Here is a 20,736-nt window from a genome sequence, read left to right as displayed (position 1 = left end):
ATTAATGCCATTATATAAGTCTAAAGTGATTTGAAGTCTCTACTTCATCTTAGGCATAAGGAACATAGTTTGAACCAAATGAATCAGACTTTACAATTAGAAGTGAAAAGTCTTCTGCTAATGGCAATATAAAACATGAGCCTTGATTTTAACAAATAATATAAAAAGCAGTCTTAAAATAACATCTGGATAGATTTCCTGGAATCTGCCCTTGCTATTCTCTAATAAGAAGCAAGTGAGTGATAGTCTTGAAGCCTGAAATCTATAACTCATTCTAGATCAGACAATGAAAGTTAAACTCATCCTGTTCAGTGGTGGCAGAACACTTCCTACATTACATTTAGGAGCAAGGATGGAATTACTTTGACTACAGGATATTAAAGCAAGTTGGAGTGGGAATTCAAGTAACCTACACGATACCATGGTTGACACTGGTGATGGGTGACACTTGGGGATTAAGGATAGGGATATATTTAAGGACGTGTTTGCTGCAATCGCAGTCATTTTTGCTGTAAATTGTTTCACTGTCTGTCAAACAAATCCATGCAAATCGTTTCGGCAGGTTACTACTGGTGAAATCTGTGCTTAAATGGAAGGAATACAGAAGAATATTGAAATAATAAAAATTGCACTCAAATGCTTCCTTAACCACTTCCGTTCATTCCCCTTCTAAAAGAGAAGGGTGCCACCCCAGTGCCATACTTTCAGATGCTGTTCTTTAGCAGTCAAAATTGGCATGCGCATTCCCTCCTTCGCTCAGTGATAACGCCTGAAGAAAGTTACTATTTTAAGAACAGCACACAAGATTCACTTGAATTCAGCAAAATCTTGATTGGGTGGAAAGAACCTTTACAAAGAGTAACAATATTTTTCCTTATAATTTATCTTATGGCATCAATGTCCAAATAACATTCCAAAGTTTTAAAAGATTTGAGTAATTACAGTATGATACAAATCTTGCTTTTCCATAAACACTACCCCACTGTCAATAGAGAAATAAAAAGACCCAAATAGAAGGAGCGCAGCTGGAAAAGCAGCAGAAAAATATGTCTTTCTCTTGTGTTTTCCATCAAAATGGAAAAAAAGCAGGGGAAGAATTCTACATAAAACCCAGAGTATTGATGTAAAATTGCCAAGGATTCTGGAACAACAGAAAGAACGCTTTCTTCTGTTTCTTTTTTCCACAAAAAGCAATAAAATGGGCAGAAAGACAATAAAATTTAAGTGTATTTAATTTATAACACCACTGACAGATGTAAGCTTTGTTATGAATTTACTTTAAAATATTTTCAAAATAGCAACTCAAGCTGTAGACTAATTGTTGTGCCTGTTATATGTTATTTTTACCTGCTGATAAGAAACAAACAGGTAAAAGAGACAGCACTAAAATGTACCATTATCTTTATACCAAAGCAAAGAAAGGTATTTACTTTCAATATTGTCCAAAAAGGAAGCACTAATAAAAAAAGTGAAGGAATATATAGTATTTTCAATCACATGAAATGAATAAATCAACTTTTTTGTATTTGAAGTACTGTAACCACCAGCCATTTCTACTTGTAATCAATCTTATCATTTTTACAGATTTTTGGACACTAATTTGTGATTCTTTGCCTTTTCACATGCTAGCCTGCTTCATGATTTAATGAATTTCACATTACTATTTTACAATTGCTCTAATTACTTTTTAACTTAGGTGTCAACAGAAGATTGATTTAAAATGGCAGCGCTCTTACAGTAAATCAAACCTTTTTTACATAGTCATATACGATCAATGTTATCCACATTATAACTATCCAAGCTTAAGTTCTCAATATATTTGTTGCCAGTCACTCAAGCACCTTAAATCTGAGGTTTATTTTCTCCCCATTCAGCAAATCAAGCTCTCGGAAAAATATATTTTAACCTATTTTTATTTAACTGACCTAATCTGAAACACAGCAATGTTTCCCATTGCATTTGAATATACAACTATGCATAACCAGTAAAATCATCCCTATTAAATGATTAAATGCCAGGCCCAAAATCACAGATGACACATAATATTGGTATCAGGGGTATAGTCAATATTGACTCCGTGATGAAGTGTCTGCTATATAAACAATTTCAGGTTATGTGAGTCTAGAGGCCTTGCTCTAAGTTTTTTTTTTAAATTGAAGCAGCAAGTAAAAACAACTTCATTCAGAAACCACACTCTTGCTCATGAATTCTTTATTTTATTCTTCCATTTATACCAGTTTTTTTTATTTGTACGAAGCCCCAAACCATAAAATAAAAAATGTGGCTGCTGTGCAGCTCCAGTAGGAAATAATCTAACACTACTGGCTGCTTAGAAGGAAGCTCTGCTGAATCAGTTAAGATTTACTCCTATATAAATCACACATAGAATTGCAAACTAAGACATTTCAATGGAACCTGCAGTGACTAGCTTAAAAGATACTGTAACGCCTTATGAGTAATTAAGCTGAGAAAAGATAACACAAAGTATAATTGATATGGCATGATATTGTTGTAAACTGAAGAAAAGAAAAGCAATAATAAAAGCATTCTGAAAATATAAAACATTGTAAAATTAATCTTTGGGAGCCTCAAAGAACAAATCAATTCTTTTAAACCAATTCCAGGGCCACATATGAATGTATTGCTCAGCACTGAATATTATGTCATCAGCACAAAGAATTAACATAGTTTTCTAAAACTGAAGCTGCAGTTTCAGTGTAAATTCACATACAAATAAATGCAGAATATCACACTGCAGATTTATCCATTGAGCGGAATGGTATTGACAGTGTAACTGTATGTAATTCTAAGGATTATAGTACTTTAAAACAATCTACAGTTGCCTCACAATAATTCCTACTACAATAATTCTCTTCAGCTGACCAATGCAGTAACATCAAGCATGTCACTAAAGAATGTTCAATCCTCCATCCCCAATCTTAGTTCAGATTATGATCATGATTTCAAAACAAAATCCAAGTAGATTTTATGAGAAGGGGCAGCAAAACTGTCAAGATGTTGTCTTCTTTGTTGCAGACTTTAAATGGAATGAACAGCATTCTGAGCTGATGCTACAGCAGTCAAACCATGCCATAGTTCAGGATTAGGAGATAGATGAGGCAAGAGCCTGTACTGTAGTTTTTTAAAGTGCAATTTTAGATGCACAACTGGCAAGCAAAAAAGAAGTCAGTTTAAAAGCCAAAAGGAACTAATAATGTGAGACCATACAGGTCCATAGCTCTTTCTCTCTTCTCTCCTTCCTTCCTTCCTTCCTTCCTTCCTTCCTTCCTTCCTTCCTTCCTTCCATCCATCCATAAGGCACAGGCCTTTCCCAAAGTCTTTAGAATTCAGAAGCTCTTTTACAGCATACCCACAATTCTTGCTAAAACCAAGTATCTGTTCTAATCTCTTAAACCAAGAGCCTTACTAAATGCTTCTTTCCCCTAAGATAACTGTTTTCCAGCTGGCGTCCAGAATTGAACACTGCATCTCTAAAACACTACACTCATCCCTTCCACATGCCTGCATCACCACCTCCCATGCCAAAAGTTTAATGCACATCTGCAAATAATTAAACAACTAAATGTTAAACATTTAATCTTTTTATGCTTTAAAATTTTAGGGTGTTTGGTGTCTCAGATGCCTTTTTAAATACAGTGGAACCATATACCAATAATCTTATGAGTTTATCTTAATAAAGTTAGTAACCTTGTGACTTCTTGGCTGTGCAGCTTTAAAAATACTAACATTGGATTAGTCCTGAAAGACATTTTAGAGCTGCAATGAGGTTTTGTTCTGATGACTTTAAATTTGGTTATTCTATCTTTCTCTTACTCCAAGAGAAAAACTCTAAGGCAAATATATGAAAAGATCTGGTCTATTCAAACTCCAAGCATGAAAAGGAAGCTAGGTTGTATTCTCCATTCTAGAGCTAGCCAAAACTTTGGAGAAGCAGACATGTAATTGCACCTGTTGGTCCCAGTCCAGCATTAATATGCAATATTCTATCAGATATGTCTATAAATAACTTTGGGACAGAAGATTTTCAAGAAAATCATATTGAAAATCTTTCTGTAAAATCCCCGCTGTAAAAACTTTGGAAAGAAGTCTTAGCTGAAATAAGTCTGCTTTGAATCTTTTCCTGAACATTCAGAAACTTATAATTAAATATCAAGGAAAATTATCTTCTCCCTCTAAATTATTAATAGCAAACAAGTTAAACATAGGAGAAAAAAATGACTCAAAAATGAAGGATAATTTCCATCTGTGCATCAATATCAAATACAAAAATGGCATTCTTGTCACAGAAAGAATGCCATAATTACTTGGACTATTAGACAGTATCGACAATAATATTCAAAACTGGCTTCAGCTTCCAACATTATATAAAGCATAAATCATGGTTTCAAATGCTAGTGACTAAACTCGCATTAAGCCAAAACATTTTTAAAAATATGTCATAGCTTTATAGCTGCTCTTTGACTGGTCATGGCAGTCTAAAATATGGCACAGATCAAGGTCTTATTTATCTGGAGCTTCCACTCTTACAACTTTCTGATAGTTTAAACCCAATTTTTACCAAAAATCACAAGGCAGCAGAAATATTTATTCTGTATGTTTAAAATAGCAATTAGGCCAGGATTATGCATGCTTTATCTGAACTGCAAGAATATATGGTAACAGGAAAAATAACAGGAAAGGCATGAAAAACTCCAGTTGGATTTTTGTATTCAGTTAGAAGTAACAGTTTTGATGAATTGGGGTGAAAAAAGGAAACAGATTTGAAATCAGAAGGAATAAACAAAATAAAGAGGAAGAAATATGCTTTGGATATTTGCTTACTCATTAAATAGTTGTTTTGTTAGGGCAGAACCTCTATGTCACAGTTTGAATGTTACATTATATTTCAACTAATTATTGTCTATCAAATCATATTTTACTAAGCACATTTCATTGAAAAAAAGTTCTAGTCCTGCCTTAGGCATAAAAGCCAGCTGGGTTATTTTGGTCAGTCAATCTCTCTCAGCCCTGGGAAGGAGGCAATAACAAATTTTGGAAAAATTTACCAAGAAAATTGCAGGAACTAGTCCATTCAGTTACCAGGAATCAACACTGAATTAAAGGCACATACACATACACATAAATTCTTTGAATTCCACCCACTGAGGGAAGTTCCATAAACAAATAATTTTTACAAAAATAGTTTTCTTAATAAATAATGTTGTTTGCTTTGGAGCTGACACTGTTGATTTTTAATCCTGACTTCATATGCTTTTGGAATGTAGAGTTCCTGGAAGAAAGGCAAAGGATAAATCTGACAGTGAAATATGCCATCTGGACAATTTTCTAATTCATGGACCTCAAAAAGATGGTCATAAAAGGGATACAGAATGCGGTATCTTGTGGTAGAGTTAAACTGTCTCTCCCCAAATATCAATAAAGCCATTATCTTGCATGCAACCTATCTCTTCATACCCAACTTTTAAGTCCTAGAAATTTATTGACAGCTTAGTCTCGGTACTGACGTGCAATATCAGGTTGTAAATTGTTTGTATGGAGTTATGTAATGTAATGAAGTCCTAAAATGGATCTCAAATCTTCATGTTCACAAACCAAAACTCTGTTGCATACAAGTTAAACCATGGTTCACTGAATAAACCATAGTTGGCTGCACACACATTAAGCCAGAATCATATCTTACTTGGGAGAGCCTAATGCAACAAGACACTCTCTGAAGCACTTCAGAATGGAAAGTAGAAAAAGGACATCCGCCTCATTGTGATTGCCAGGATTTCTGGCTTTCCATTTCCCCCTCTAACTTCACTTTTGACATTACCCTACAAGAACTAAAGAGACATTGTGTATATACTTAGAACAACCTTTTAACTCTGCTCAATATAGGGCAGGTTAAACATAATGAATAAACAAAGCCATGGAAGGAAAAAGCCATAGTACTGCTACCTCAACGGGGTCTCTCTAGTCTCCTACTTTGTCAAGACAAATTGACAGAGGAAAACCACCATTAAAGAGGAAACCGCTGCCCTGATTTCCCCTCTCTTTCCTAAGGCCTAGCTAGCTGATAAATCTGCGGCCTTCACTGCTCGGTTAGATTAGGAAGGGCAAAATCATTTGGCTGGCTGGCTGGCTGCCTGCTGGAAGATCCTTCACAAATTGGGAGATTAAATAGCAGAGTTTCTTTTCTCTCCTTCCCATTCCCATTTGTTGCTTGGGCTCCAAACTTCCAAGGCTCTCCCGAAACTTAGCTCCCTCCCTCCCCCCCCCCGTTCCATCACCTTCTGGGATGTAGCAAATCGAAAATCTCAGGTCTACGTGCCGATACACACGACTACCCAGCGAGAAAACCTTCTGAAGCGCAGAATGGGGTCGTGGCGGATTGCCATTCCCTCGAGTCATTCCCCCCCACCACCAGTCAGAAAAGCGGAGAGGAAGAGGAGCGAGCAAACCACCTTCCCTTGGCCGAGGGACGGTAGTACTTAACTTGCCCCTGTGCGGTTAAAGGCTAAGCTTTTTCCGAACTTGGGACTTCGCCCGGCCAAGTCCGTCAACATTTCCCGGCCGGGGCTCTCCCAGAAATAGCTTTCTTCCAACCGACGCCCTTCTTCTCCCTTTCTCCGTCTCTCCCTCCTCCCTTCCCCGCCATCACCCGGGCAGCGTCTCCAAGCGTTACCTGCAAGAAACCACCGCGTTCGCTCTCTGGCTCGGCTCTCTGGCCTGTACCTGAAAACAAGTTAAGCGGGAGTTTTTATTATGGCGTGGTGGAAACCCTTCCAGGCTGCAGCTGGGGCTCGGCGATGAAGTCATCGCCAGCCCCGCCGCTCCTCCGCTGCGCCTTCACCAGGTCTGTCTAACCTAACGCGTCGCCGGCAAGCTTCGGCTTTCGCCGGCGCGCGTTCCTAATAACCTGCCATGCAAGTGGGTGGGGGGGGGTTTGCAGGAGCCATGCGGGGGATGATGGGCTTGGCAATCCTAGACAGGCTCGCCTGGGCGCAAGTCCCGCCGCTTTGGTCTTGGGGGGCGGGGGCGTCTTGCCGCTCGGCGGGCATGTTGTATAGGATCGCGCGCTTCTCCGCGCGCAAGGGCAAGGGAGTGGGGTGGGGGGCGAGGAAGAGGGCGCAGGTCCCAGTTCAGCGGGAGGCGGGCAATTAGGAGCCCGGAGAGCCGTGGGGCAAGCAGCAGGCGGGCAGAGCTGGGGAAGCGTGGGAGCGGCAGAGCTCCAGGGATGGCAGAGGCTAAGGAGCACCCAACGCTGGTCTGGCGATACCGACGGTCGGGATCAAAGCAACGTACAAGGCGTCCCACAGGTGAACCCCTGATCCTGTCCCGCCCGGGAAGAAGCGGCGTCGGCGCGGCTCGCCTAAGAACAAGCAACGCGACTCCGCGCTTTCTAGAACAGCCCTGCCGCTTCTAGTCCCGCCCTCCCTTTGCTGATGCACTTGGCGTTCTGCGCTCCTATTGAGCGGTTGCCACGTCGGAAACCCCTCCTTCTCCCTCCTCCCTCCCTCCACCCGCGCTTCTGGGACAAACCTAGGAAAGGCTCAGGCGATGCCGTAATGCTTCCAAGAGCTGCGCCCTCGACTTTCGAAACAACTGAGCCGCCTGGGAACTTGTTTTCGCCATCCCGCCTCGTCTTGCTGTAGCAACCAATTTGCACGTTTACTTTTCAGCATGGTGGTTCATACCTAAGAACTCTTATCGGCAAGAGTTTTCCGCAGAAGAAATGGCCAGAAACAACCATTGGAAGTCTGCGGAATATGGCTACGAGTCTGGGTACACGTAAGGTCCTAATTTAAGCATGGCTTACTGAATGAGCTCTTGTCCAAATCAGTTACTTAAGTGATGTTCCTCGACCAGGGCGGCTTGAAGATGTGTGGACTTCAACTCCCAGAATTCCCCAGCCAGCATGCTAGAAGTTGAAGTCCACACAGCTTCTAGCTGCCAAGGCTGAGGAACACTGATCTAAACCAAGGCTGAGTTCATCTGTCATGTTAAGCCATAATGTGATTCAGTTCTCTTGCAACGTATGTAGCCAGCCACTTTGTTTTTTAAAAAATATTTTTTATTATCGAGGTTTTCAACAAAATAAAAACAACTGCTTTTAAGCTGAATGTATGAAGAACAAAGAAAAATAGTAAGGGAAGAGAAAAGAATGTGAAAAGAAAGACAAAGAAACAAAAAGAAAAGCTCACAGAAAAGTGATTTGGATCTTCTTAACAGTAGCTTCAAATGCATTTTTTAAAAATTCTCTCTCTAAGGTTACATCATAATTTTCTGTTTTTCCATAATCTATCATTTCTAATCATCAAGTCCAAAAATCACAAAATCATTTTTTTCTTTTTTCAGCAAAAATTCCATAATGGTTTTCCAGTCATTAATAAATGTAGAAGTTGAGCTTTCTCTAAGCGGAAAAAAATCCCCTGATTTTGAACTGAAAGGTAAAATGTCTTCTAAAATAGTCACATCAAACTCTATTCTGATGGCTTCAAAGCAACTCTTCCATTTTGATATGTACAGGCTACTGTATTAGTAATGGGGATAGTAAAACCTGAAACATAACATAAACATCTTCTGAATGTTGGTACATCACTATTTCTGTGCAAAATATTTTAAGAGAAATGAAAGGAAAAAGAATGGCAAATGTTTAGAATTGCAGTTTATATCTCAGGTCAGAAATGACACAAGGAAAAGATACATTATTCTTCTTGAAATATTGGGTAGATATCAAGGGATCATTATTGCTTGGAGAAATATCAAGAGATTTTTATTGTTTCTGCCTTACCAGTATAAAAAATAAAGACACATACAAATGGTTTATTGCCCCAGCCCAGAGATTCATGGTTTTCCTGCAGCAATTATTTATAATATTTGTTTTTCCCACAGCTGAATGGGTATTAACTTTGGTTCTTTCAGTCTAAGATAGAACTGTACAACTGTTGTTATAATTAAAATTTCTGCCCTGAGAAACTCTGAGTCTCTAACTCTAGGGTGGAAGTCAGACAAAAAAACAAAACATATATTATCTCATAACTCAAAATCCACAATTGGAGACTTGGTCAGGTGTAGGATGCAAGCATATAAGGCATGTGGGCTGGATGGCTGTGGTATGTGCTGTGGGCCTTCGGCATTCCCAAAGCTGCCTCAGCTGGGAACACTTTGGGCAGCCCTGGGAAAGAAATCTGAGAAGATTCTCTTCCTGACTAGCTTGAAGCAATGTGCTGCCACCCAAATTACTTTCCGACGGTGAATTTGTATTTGCTTTAACAAACTGAATCCTTGTGCCTCCATGATCCTGAATGTAACACTGAAATCCACTCACTTTGCACCGGCTTAATGAGCTGAACATGAAGAACTGGAGGCCACAGAACAGAGTAGTTAATGCTATGGTCTTTACAGTCATAGTGTACTGCTGTGAAAGTTGGTCATTGAGAAAAAGGGATGGATAAGAGACAGAAAAAAATGAATTATAGATCAGATAACTATTGAGTTCCATGGACTGCCAAAAGACCCAACTGATCAATCCATGATCAAATAAAGAATGAATGACCCCTTCCTTCCTTCCTTCCTTCCTTCCTTCCTTCCTTCCTTCCTTCCTTCCTTCATTGCCCAACTCACACGCAGTGACTCTGGGCAGCATCAACATTAAAAATCCACAGTTAAAAATCATGAACTTGCAGAAAAGCAACAAGGTGGGAATGATGTTCTTATTTGTGTGGGAATGATGTTCCAAAGGGAGGGAGCCACCACAGAGAAAGCTCTTTTCCTAAATCCAACCAGATGTACTTGATAGTGGGGACCTACAACATGCCCTGCCTACCTGCTCTGGTGAGCCATATAGATGTAGTTAGGAAGAGCTGATCCTTCAAATCACCTGGCCCCCAAGCCAGAAGGGCCTTAAAAGGTGATAACCAGCACTTTCAATAGCACCGTGAAGCAAATCAGCAACCAGTGCAGCTCCTGCAAAAGAGGTGATGCATGTGCATGTTTGGACTTGCACAAAATTATGTGGCCCTATGCATTTTGAGCTGAATAGGTGCCAATGGAAGCTTCTGGATGTTCTTCAAGGGCTGCTCCATGCAGAGCACATTACAATAGTTCACATAGGAGACAGCAGGAAATGGGGCGACTATGAGAAGGTCTGTTGGTCCAGGAATGGGCATAACTGGCATATAGCATGCAGTTGTGCAAAGGCACTCCTGATCACGACTGCCACCTGCTCCTTGAGCAGGAGTTGCAAGTCCAGGAGAATCCCCAGATTATGCACTGGATTTGTCTAGGGGTTCTCCTGGACTCACAACTCTCAAACCCCATCTACAACCAAAGATGGTAATTCTCCAGGAATCAAGGCGCTCCAGACACGAACCACTTCCTCTTCGCCAGGGTTCAATTTTCACCAATTGCTGCCCATCCAGACCTCAACAGCCTCCAGGCACCAAGAAAAGGCAGTCTATTTATTTATTTATTTATTTATTGATGGGATTTATATCCCGCCCTATCTCCTGAAGGACTCAGGGCGGCTCACAATAAAACATATTGCTTAATGCACTAGGGGAAGAGATCTACAACTGAATATTATCAGTATATTGATGATATCTCACCCCATTGTGACAGATGGTCACTTCTAGTGGTTTTATGTAGATATTAAAACAGGAGTGGAGAAAGCACCAACTCTTGAGGGACCTTGCAAAGCAAGAATGCAAATTCAGTATAAGGCAGGGGTAGGCAACCTTGGCTCTTTTATGACTCGTGGACTTCAACTCCCAGAATTCCTGAGCCAGCTGGCTCAGGAATTCTGGGAGTTGAAGTCCATGAGTCATAAAAGAGCCAAGGTTGCCTACCCCCAGTATAAGGCATTGGGGTTGCGTTCCCTATGAGCAGCCCACACCATGTCTCCTGTGATTCTATCTTCCTATATCAGGCAACACTGAGATACTATTACCTGCCCTATTTGCCCCACAGAACCTCCATCCTGCACCTTTAGGTCATAGTCAGCGAGCCAAAGCTCACATATTTGGGCTCTATGATGACAGCAGATGGTCAATTGGAAAACATTGCCACGTTTTGCAAAGTTGTAAGGAATAGAAAAAGGGGAAGTAACAGATAGGTGAATGGATGGGATCAAAACATTACTGTGTTAGAATATCCTTGGAACAGCTCGCTACTGGAGACATGCTGAGATGATGAAAAGTTGTCCATGCGGTTGCTAAGATTTAAGCCTATTTTAGTGGTGCCTACAATTTCACTATGCTTTCTACAAGTTCTAATTCTCTGTAAAACCAAAACCAAAAGTCATTATATTTTTATGTGGAAGAACTGATTATGGAAACTGATTATGAGCCCACAGTTAACCTGCTTTATAGCGATAAATAGGAAATACAGTGAGTAGATGTGTTTTTGTGTTCTAGACCTTTATTCTGTTAATATTTTCAAAGTAAGGATGTAAAAAGTGGAACCTGGGAGCAGGGATATGTGGTATATCAACATACCTTAAATGCCCAGTCCCTGCAGAACGGATAAGGATAGGTGCCTTATACCTTACTTATGTTTATTTTATTTTATCCCTTAACATTCCTGAAAAGGTTTTCTCAAATTGGATCCCAGCCATGCCCTGTTTTGGCGTGTAAGCCTAGGTATGCTAGGCAAAACCCAGTCCTCCAGCCAGTGGAATGTACTCTTCCCCAAGTTGTAATACACAACAATCTTGCTGTATTTGCATATTTGTATATTCCAGGAAATATAGCGTGTGTTGGCAGGGTTTTGGAAGTGATTTGCCACCGCCTTCTTGGCAGATCTTGTTTCAATACCCAAGTCTAGCCTAAAGGCCTGATAATCTTCCTTACTTTCCAAAACCAGCCATAATCAGACAAATGGTACCACTTTCCTGGAATCAAGTTAAATTTCAAATTCAAATATAGCAGCCAGTAAGCACAAACAGAGATTTTTCAGCAGGAGGAATGCACCTTAAAGTTTGCCTGCAGGACTATAATTAGCATGCTTTGATTTCTGGCTTTTCTTCCTGATTATTTTCACAGATGCATGTTCATTCATGAGAAATATAAAAGAAAAGCTTAAATTTCCACTCAAATTACAAATAGAGCTTATTCAAACTATATAACATCCTGCTTAGTTGGTGAAATGGTACTTGAGTTGGTGGAATTGTTCATATCCCTTCCAATATACTCTCAGGCAACAATTTAATGACACAAGTAAAAATAAAAGTGCATTTCTCTATATAACTATTCCATCTGTCAGATAAATGGATTCCTTGATAGGCTGAAGGAATATTTTTTTAAGGTGTGTATTTGTGTTCTAACTTAAACATTGTCTATAACTGCTATTTTGTATTCATCCTTGATCTATGTTTTTATTCTTTATATATTGAATATTTAATCTTGGATATATTATTATTATATTTTTAAATTATAACCTATTGTTCATCTGTTGTTAAACTGAATTAACTGTGTTAAATTACAAAATGTGAAGAGCACGTGGCATGGAAATTAGCTTTCAAGATGGTGATTTGTTTTGGGTTTGAATGATTCAGAAAAACTGTTCTTAGAACCAATTGGTTATGCTACACAATAAATTATGCTCAGCATCAGTTTCAAGTTTCCGGCCATCTTCCTTGTCTAAACTTTCATACATATTTTTTGCCTCTTCTATCAAACACAAGCTTGCCTAATGTCTATTCCAGTCTTCTCTTCCCTTGTCTTCTGCCTTACTGCTTCTTATTTGCGAGCAAGCTTCCACTTCTTGAAGATCTATCAAGATCATTCCCTTTGCACTTGTTAGTCCTTCCTCAAGGTTCCCAGGATTAATAAGACCACCTCTGAACCAATCACCAGCCTTCTTTCAGCCAATCTGTAATTTCTAATTCAGCATAACAAAGACTTTAAACACCTTAAATCTGCTCAATCCATTCTCAGAACCTATGGAGTTAGAAGCCATCTCTGTGTACTAGTTAATGCTAGGTGTTGGTCTTTAGTACCATCCGTTTTTGTTTTGTTTTGTATTCAGTTTAATATTCTTAGCATCTTAGACCCTTCCAAAGATGAGGTCCTCAATTACACAGGAGACTGAAATTCTTTCATTCAGTAGTTAAAGACACTATGTTCAGACTTTTTCATTCAGCACAGTGGTTATAAGCTGGCAAATGAAGGAGACAAGGCTAGTACGTGTGTCCTTCTCCTTTCATAGAGAACATCTGAATAGGTTCCCATGATCCCTCTTCTATCTCTGTGTTACCCATCATTTCCTTAGTGCAGGGGTGTCAAACTCAATTTCATTGAGGGCCGCATCAGCATTGCGGTTGCCGTCAGGGGGCTGGGTGGGTGTGGCCAGGGTGGGCATGGCCTACTGGGTGGGCGTGGCTAGAGTGCGTATGGCCTACTGGGTGAGCATGGCCAGCTTTACATCGTTCGCATCAAGGGTGCCTATGGGGGCCTGGGCAGGAGTGGGACAGATCTGAGGGTCTCTGGCAGAAGGAGGGTCTCTGGGCCAGGGCCAAGGCAGTGGGGGCCGTTCCCTCACTGTTTCCAGGATGGCTTCGCGGGCCACATGAAACCACTTCGCGGGCCGGATCCAGCCCCCGGGCCTTGTGTTTGACATGTCTGCCTTAGTGAGACCCATTGGACCCATTTGTACCATCACACTGTATTTATGCAGCTGTTAGGCCTATTTGCAATGGCCTTGTATTAAATATGGATGGAAATGTGCGTAGATTTTACATAATTTGGCTTTTCCAGTACTCCAAGTATGCTGGATTTCTGAAGGAGAAGATTTCCATAGCTGTCTATACCTAATAATGGGCATTAAAATTTCAGCATTTTGTATGATGTCATTGGATAAATCAAATCAAATAATAAAAGCAACCTTCGGTATATTTCCTTTTGTAATCCTCTTAACTATTAAGAGGAATCAGATCTGCTCAGTGCCCAGAATCATTGAGAATCAGGTCATATGTAAATTTAATAAATAAATCTGGTGGCTATTATCAGTTTGTTAAAGTGCCAGATAAAGATCTTATTTTCCACATGGCATGTGTGTGTCAAAATAAAAAGATTTATGTTTTTAATTGTACATTGCCAAGACTGCTCTGGGCAATGTACAATTAGATAGAAGAGGGAGGGAGGGAGAATGTAGGTCTGGCATCAGAAACCAAGCCCTATTCTTTTTGTATCTTTATGAAATTTCAGTTTCACATGCCTGAAGTTCCAGGGCAATTTTATCTTGGGAGAATCCTCTGGTGTTTGATTACTTGATGTTTGATTCACTATCACTGGTTGCTTTTAGTTTGCAATGTTATTTTTCAGGAGCAACTAAGAAGCAGATGAAAGATGGGACATACTTCAAATTTATAAATGTGAATAAAATAAAAATCCTACAAAATGAATGCCAAATCTTTGTTTGGTTGTTTGTTTTGCTTGTTTGATTGATCTTGGTGCCACCTAACCTCAATCAAACTCTGGGTGCCTCACAATGTAAACAAGATAAGATAAAATACTGTAAAAATTAAATCAATCAAATATATATCCAGCTAGTAAAATATATGGAAAACATGCAAAAACCTCAAGCAAGGGCTCCAGACATTCTAACCCAAGGCCTGGGGAAACAGGTCTTTAAGGCTTTCTCAGAGAAGATCTTATTGCAGAAAGCAGATGCCATGACAGAAAAGGCATAGTTGTACTTAAAAACTCCTGATAGACAGTTTGATCAAGAACATTGAATATATCTGTTGTTGTTGTTGTTGTTGTTGTTGTTGTTGTATTGCATTGTTATTTTAGCCAGAGTGATATTGCAGAGTAGTAGCTTGGCTACCAAATTATCAGCTCTGTTGTAGGACACGCTCATGAACTACCCAAATGCACCACAGGAGGCCAGGCTGGCTTCGCACCAGAAAGAAAGACAATAGGTTTTCCCTACAGCGTCAGTCTAGGCTACTAGCGCGCCTGCCCTATGGAATCAACTGCCAACAGAACTCCGGACTGCCCCTGACCTTCGTTCATTTCGCCGGGACCTAAAAACCTGGCTCTTTGAGCTATCTGGTCTGGACTGAGGGGTTTAATGTTTTTAAATTGTGATTTTAATTTTTGCAGCTAGACTTAATTTAATTTAATTTTAATTTTATATTGTATTGTTTTTAAATTTTGCCTTGTAAACCGCCCTGAGTCCTTTGGGAGTAGGGCGGTATATAAACTGAATTACCGGTAATAAATAATAAATAATAAATAAATACTTCCCATCCCCAGAGCCTCCTCATAAATGGGTGTCACAACCAGGAAGTTCCAGAGCCAGTAGGAATCTGACTCCCTGTACAGAGCACCAACTCATCTCCCCACCAAAGTGGTACCTATTTATCTACTTGCATGGAACATGTTTTCAAATTGCAAGGTGGGCAGAAGTTGAGGCAAGTGATGGGAGCTCACCCTGCTACACAGTGCTAGGACTTGAACCGCTGGAGCAGAGACCATCTTCAGGATCATTAAGCCGCCGAGCCACCACACCTCTCAATACATAACCACTGGAGATAAGTAGTCCTTTCAATAACTGAGCCTTATGCTGTATAAAGATTTATAGATAATAACCAGCACCTTGAATCACACCCACAAGGATACTGGCAAGCACTACAAATCACAAAGTAAGGTGACACTGGCACACTGCCTACTCATCACTGCCTGTACTGCTGAATTCTGGACCAGCTGAAACTCCTGCGTAGTCTTCAAGGGCAGCTGAATAGAATAGAATAGAATAGAATAGAATAGAATAGAATAGAATAGAATAGAATAGAATAGAATAGAATAGAATAGAATAGAATAGAATAGAATAGAATAGAGCTGGAAGGGACCTTGGAGGTCTTCTAGTCTAGCCCCTTGCTCAGCAGAAGAACCTATACCATTTCAGACAAGTGGCTGTCTAGCCTCTTCTTAAAAACCTCCAGTGATGGAGCGCTGATGATTTCTGAAGGCAAGCTGTTCCACTGGTTAACTGTCCTCACTGTTAAGAAGTTTCTCCTTAATTCCAGGTTGCTTCTCTCTTTTATCAGTTTCCAACTATTGTTTCTTGTCCTGCCCTCTGGTGCTTTAGAGAATAGTTTGATGCCCTCTTCTTTGTGGCAGCCCCTCAAATACTGGAACACTGCTATCATGTCACCCCTGTTTCTTCTTTTCTTTAGACTAGCCAAACCCAAGTCCTGCAGCCGTTCTTCATATGTTTTAGTCTCCAGGCCTTTGATCATTTTAGTTGCTCTTCTCTGAATTTTTTCCAAGGTCTCAACATCTTTTTTAGTAGTATGGTGACCAAAATTGGCTGCAGTATTCCAGGTGTGGTCTTACTAGGGCTTTATAAAGCAGTACTAATAGTTCATGTGAGCTTGATTCTATGCCTCTGTTTATACAGTAGTTGAATTGAGAAGTGCTAAGGTATAAATAACTGCTGAAGGACTTCCCAATGCAGGAAGTGATGAAACTGGAGCACCAGATGAAACTGTGCAAAGGATTTCTTTCCCAATGCTAGTTGATTTTTGAGCAGGAATTGTGAATCTAAGAAGGTTGACACTGCTCTTGAAGAAGGAAATGTAACCCCATCCAAGAATAAAAGTGAAAGATCCCCATATTTTGTTGGCCTCAATATCCATAGTCAGTAGACTGTAAGTTTGAGTCTTCCCTTAGACATAAAAGCTGGCTGGGTGACCTTGGGTCAGTTACTCTCTCTCAGTCCAACTCACCAACAGGATTGTTGTTGGGGGCAAAATAGGAGGAGGAAAGAGTATTAGGTAGGTTTACCATCTTGAGTTACTTATAAAGTAATAAAGGCAGGATAAAAAAAATCTAATAATTAAAAAAAAGATACAAGTACAGACTGGGCAAGACCTGGCTCAAAAACAGCAACTGTGAGAGGGACCTTGGAGTCCTAGTGGACAATCACTCAACCATGAGCAAGCAGTGTGCAGCAGCAGCCAAAAAAGCTAATACAATCCTGGGTTGTATAAAAAAGCATAGAATCAAGATCATGCGAGGTATTAGTACCTCTTTATAAAACCCTAGTAAGACCACACCTGGAATACTGCAGCCAATTTTGGTCACCATATCACAAAAAAGATGTTGAGACCTTGGAAAAAATTCAGAGAAGAGCAACTACTATGATGAAAGGCCTGGAGACTAAAACATACGAAGAACGGCTGCAGGACTTGGGTTTAACTAGTGGTCTAAAGAAAAGAAGAAATAGGGGAGACATGATAACAGTATTCCAGTATTTGAGGGGCTTCCACAAAGAAGAGGGGGTCACGTTATTCACCAAAGCACCAGAGGGCAGGACAAGAAACAATGGTTGGAAACTGATAAATGAGAGAAGCAACCTGGAATTAAGGAGAAACTTCCTGACAGTGAGGACAATTAACCAGTGGAATAGCTTGCCCCCAGAAATCGTGAGCCCTTCATCACTGGAGAGTTTTAAAAAGAGGCTAGACAGTCACTTGTCTGAGACGGGATAGGTTTTCCTGCTTGAACAGGGGGCTGGACTAGACCTTCAAGGTCCCTTCCAGCTCTATTCTAGTCAAGAAAAAGTACCATATTTTTTCCACATGCTCTTCACATTTCCAGCAAAGATTTGAAATACTTTTATTATTTTATTTTACTTATTTATATCCTACCTTTATTATTTTTACAAATAATACCTTCCTCCACCTATTTTCTCCACAACAACCCTATGAGGTGGGTTGGGCTGAGAGAGAGTGATTGGCCTAGGAGGTTTTCATGGTTGAGGCAGGATCTGAACTCACAGTCTCTTGCTTTCTAGCACAGTTCCTTAACGACTAGACCAAATTGGCTTTCTTTTCTAGACAATTTCTCTGATGACAAATTCCAATGATACAACATTTTATTAAAAAAAACTCTTTAAGACTAGAATACCATGCAAATTTCATTATTTCAACCACATATTTTTCCCATTTGTCCATTTGTATATTGTAGTTTATTTTAGTTTATTTTATCCTACAGTCTTTCACTTCTTCTGTCTCATAGTTCAGCAAAAGTTTATACATTTTAGCAATAACATGTTCTTGATTGCCACCTCATTCTATTTCACTTTCAGTCTTACTTAGTTCAAAAATGTAACATCTTTTATCTGCTTTAAACCTTTTTGTTAATTGTAAGAAAACCATTTATGAGAATATCCTTCTGTTATCAAATCATCTTCTGATTTCTCTCCTTGAGGAAATACTGCTACATCTCGGAAAATGTTCCACTGCATCTGTTCAGTATTCTCTGAGTTAATGTCAAACCATTTGAACAGAGGATTAACACATACAATCCAAGTGCTCTTTCCAATTAACAATATGTTGACAACATAATATTGGAATTAAATTTCCATTACAAATAGAAATCAGGGAAAGCCTGATTACAAGAGGGGTGCATTTGTAAAGCCTAACGACTAAAATAAAACAGTTGGGAAAACAGGTGCTTTAATCATGATGCAAATCACAGGTTCGGAAAAAAGGAAAATTTAAGAAAATGATGTTAGTGAATTAGTTTGTACAAAATCTTGACATTATTCTAAATGAGATACTCTTTTGGCATACATTTATTTACATTATTAAATCTAAGTCACAACAGATCCCTTTGTAGATCTCCTGCCTCACATGTAGTCCCAATTTAATATAATATGATTACCTTTCTTGGAAATTCAAAAGTACACATGTATCATGTATGTCATGTGCATTAGACATGTGAAAATGATTCATTTTAAACCACATAAAACTTCATGAAATGTCCCGTTTCAGTGAGAAGGATCTGTTCTGAAAATTCTGACAGCATTTCAAAGTTGAAACAAAGCCATTCAGTTTGAATTATTTTCAACATGCTTGAAACAATCCTTTTTGCACTGGAGTTGAGATTTCATAAGGTTTCATGTTCAAAATGGTTGAAATGAAACATATGGTAATCCCTGCCCTGGCATTCTGTAATACATACACACATGCACTAATATGTGTGTGTACGCATATATCTATATTAGACACACACATGGACAAATCAGTGATTTGCATTAAAGCCATAGAAAATTTGGAATTTACGTAATTGTTTAATAAAAATTATAGTCCATATTGACCCAAATTAGGTGGTTGAAAAACAACAGCAACGATTTTGGGATGAACAAGAGTAGATTTTTTAAAAAATTAAACGTGTTCATAATGAAAACAGAAACTCTGAAAAACTGCAGCTATGAATCTGGTTTTACTTCATGCAATATCAGGCAGAAATATCCTTTATCTTACATATTTAAAACACCCACAGAGAGATAAATCCCACTGTGTTGAAGGGACCACTTTTTAAATATCTATTTTTAGACCTTGGCCCTAATTGGTATGCTTCTAGGTCCCCATAAGCCACAAGGAAGATCCCACAAGCTTGAGGCAAATCCACATTTATCATTTATGTCAGGGAAGGCTTTGTTTATGATAATGCACTCTTTGCCCTACTCCTTAATCTAAGAAAATAAGAACTGATTGGATTCAAATTGTTGGCTCGTATTTCTGCCTCTTATGGTAATTATAGTAAAACAAATTATAACCCAATGGCCTCCAAGCCATACTCTCTTGCACGCTTACAAAAGCACGGAAATGTATTTGAAGGCAGAAAGATCCTGCAATTGGCAGTCACTAGTATTATTTTAACCTTCACCATATGGCCAAAATTCAATATGTGTAGCACATACAAAGAAAGGATGAGCTCTCCTCTTTTATGTTCTCTAAATATAGTGTGCTTTTATTATTCATAGCTATAGTAATTATATATAACTATTCTACTCACTACAAATGTATGGCATCATTGTTAGACTGTATTCCATAACTTGGCTATCTGTGTACATTTTTTTTTCTGATGTGACGTGATCCTTGCCATATAAATTCTTCAAATAGGATTTCAAGGACTTCAGGGGCATATTTTCTCATTTTCAGCAGATTTTAAAGCACAAATATTGTTTAAAGTAGGCAGTGACTTCATTATCTGCTCAATTCTGAATTCTGCTCAAAAGGGGCATTTTGAAATCTCCATTGATCATTACTTTTTATCCATCGACCTGGCACATTTATTTTTGGCTGACATCTTTTTTTGTAAAGCATCTTAACACTATCTCATACACAAGCACAAACATCTATTATATACACCATGTTTAAATCTTAGAGCAATTTTCAGAATCTTAATGAAAGAACATGAGAGTTCTCTTTGGGCAATTATGAATTTGTACAGGTTGTCCTTGACTTATCACCACAATTGAGCCCAAAATGTATGTTGCTACTGTAAGTGAGTTTTGCCCCATTTTACGATTTTTCTTGCCACAGTTGTTAAGTGAATCACTGCACTTCTTAAGTTAGTAACACAGTTGTTTAAGTCAATCTGGCTTCCTCATTGACTTTACTTGTCAGAAGATTGCAAAAGATGATTACATAACCCCAGGACATTCCAACAGTCATAACTATGAGTCAGTTGCCAAGCAAGCATCTTAATTTTGCTCATGTGACCAGTGGTGGGATTCAGCCAGTTCGCACCACTTTGGCAGAACCGGTAGCTAATTTTTTGTTGCCCAGGCCCAGAATGGACTTCTGGAAGTGGCATCCACACAGAGATTCACATGTTTGAATCCCACCACTGCATGTGACCATGGGGATGCTGCAGTGGTTATAAGTGGCGGTCACTAAATGAGCTGTTAGTAAGTTGAGGACTACCTGTG

General features: G+C 39.3%; 1 protein-coding gene across 4 annotated transcripts in view; it reads right to left on the bottom strand.

Moving 5' to 3' along the window:
* Window positions 1-20,736, bottom strand: part of P4HA2 (prolyl 4-hydroxylase subunit alpha 2) — a 291,582-nt gene that overhangs the window by 46,622 nt on the left and 224,224 nt on the right. The window contains exons 1-2 of one of the 4 annotated variants that reach the window (XM_081316757.1): window positions 7,309-7,391; window positions 6,689-6,738 (exon numbers count right to left, since the gene is read on the bottom strand). The exons of 1 other annotated variant lie outside the window; for it this stretch is intronic. The gene's annotated coding sequence lies outside the window, so the exon portion shown is untranslated. Of the gene's footprint in view, window positions 1-6,293; window positions 6,311-6,688; window positions 6,862-7,308; window positions 7,392-20,736 lie in introns of those variants that run through there. 2 more of the 4 variants (XM_081316758.1, XM_081316759.1) reach the window with 2 other exon arrangements.

Source organism: Vipera berus (assembly GCF_964194415.1).
Source record: "Vipera berus genome assembly, chromosome: 2".
NCBI lineage: Eukaryota > Metazoa > Chordata > Lepidosauria > Squamata > Viperidae > Vipera > Vipera berus.
Note: the sequence above shows the minus strand (reverse complement) of the source record. Positions and strands in the feature narration are given on the sequence as shown.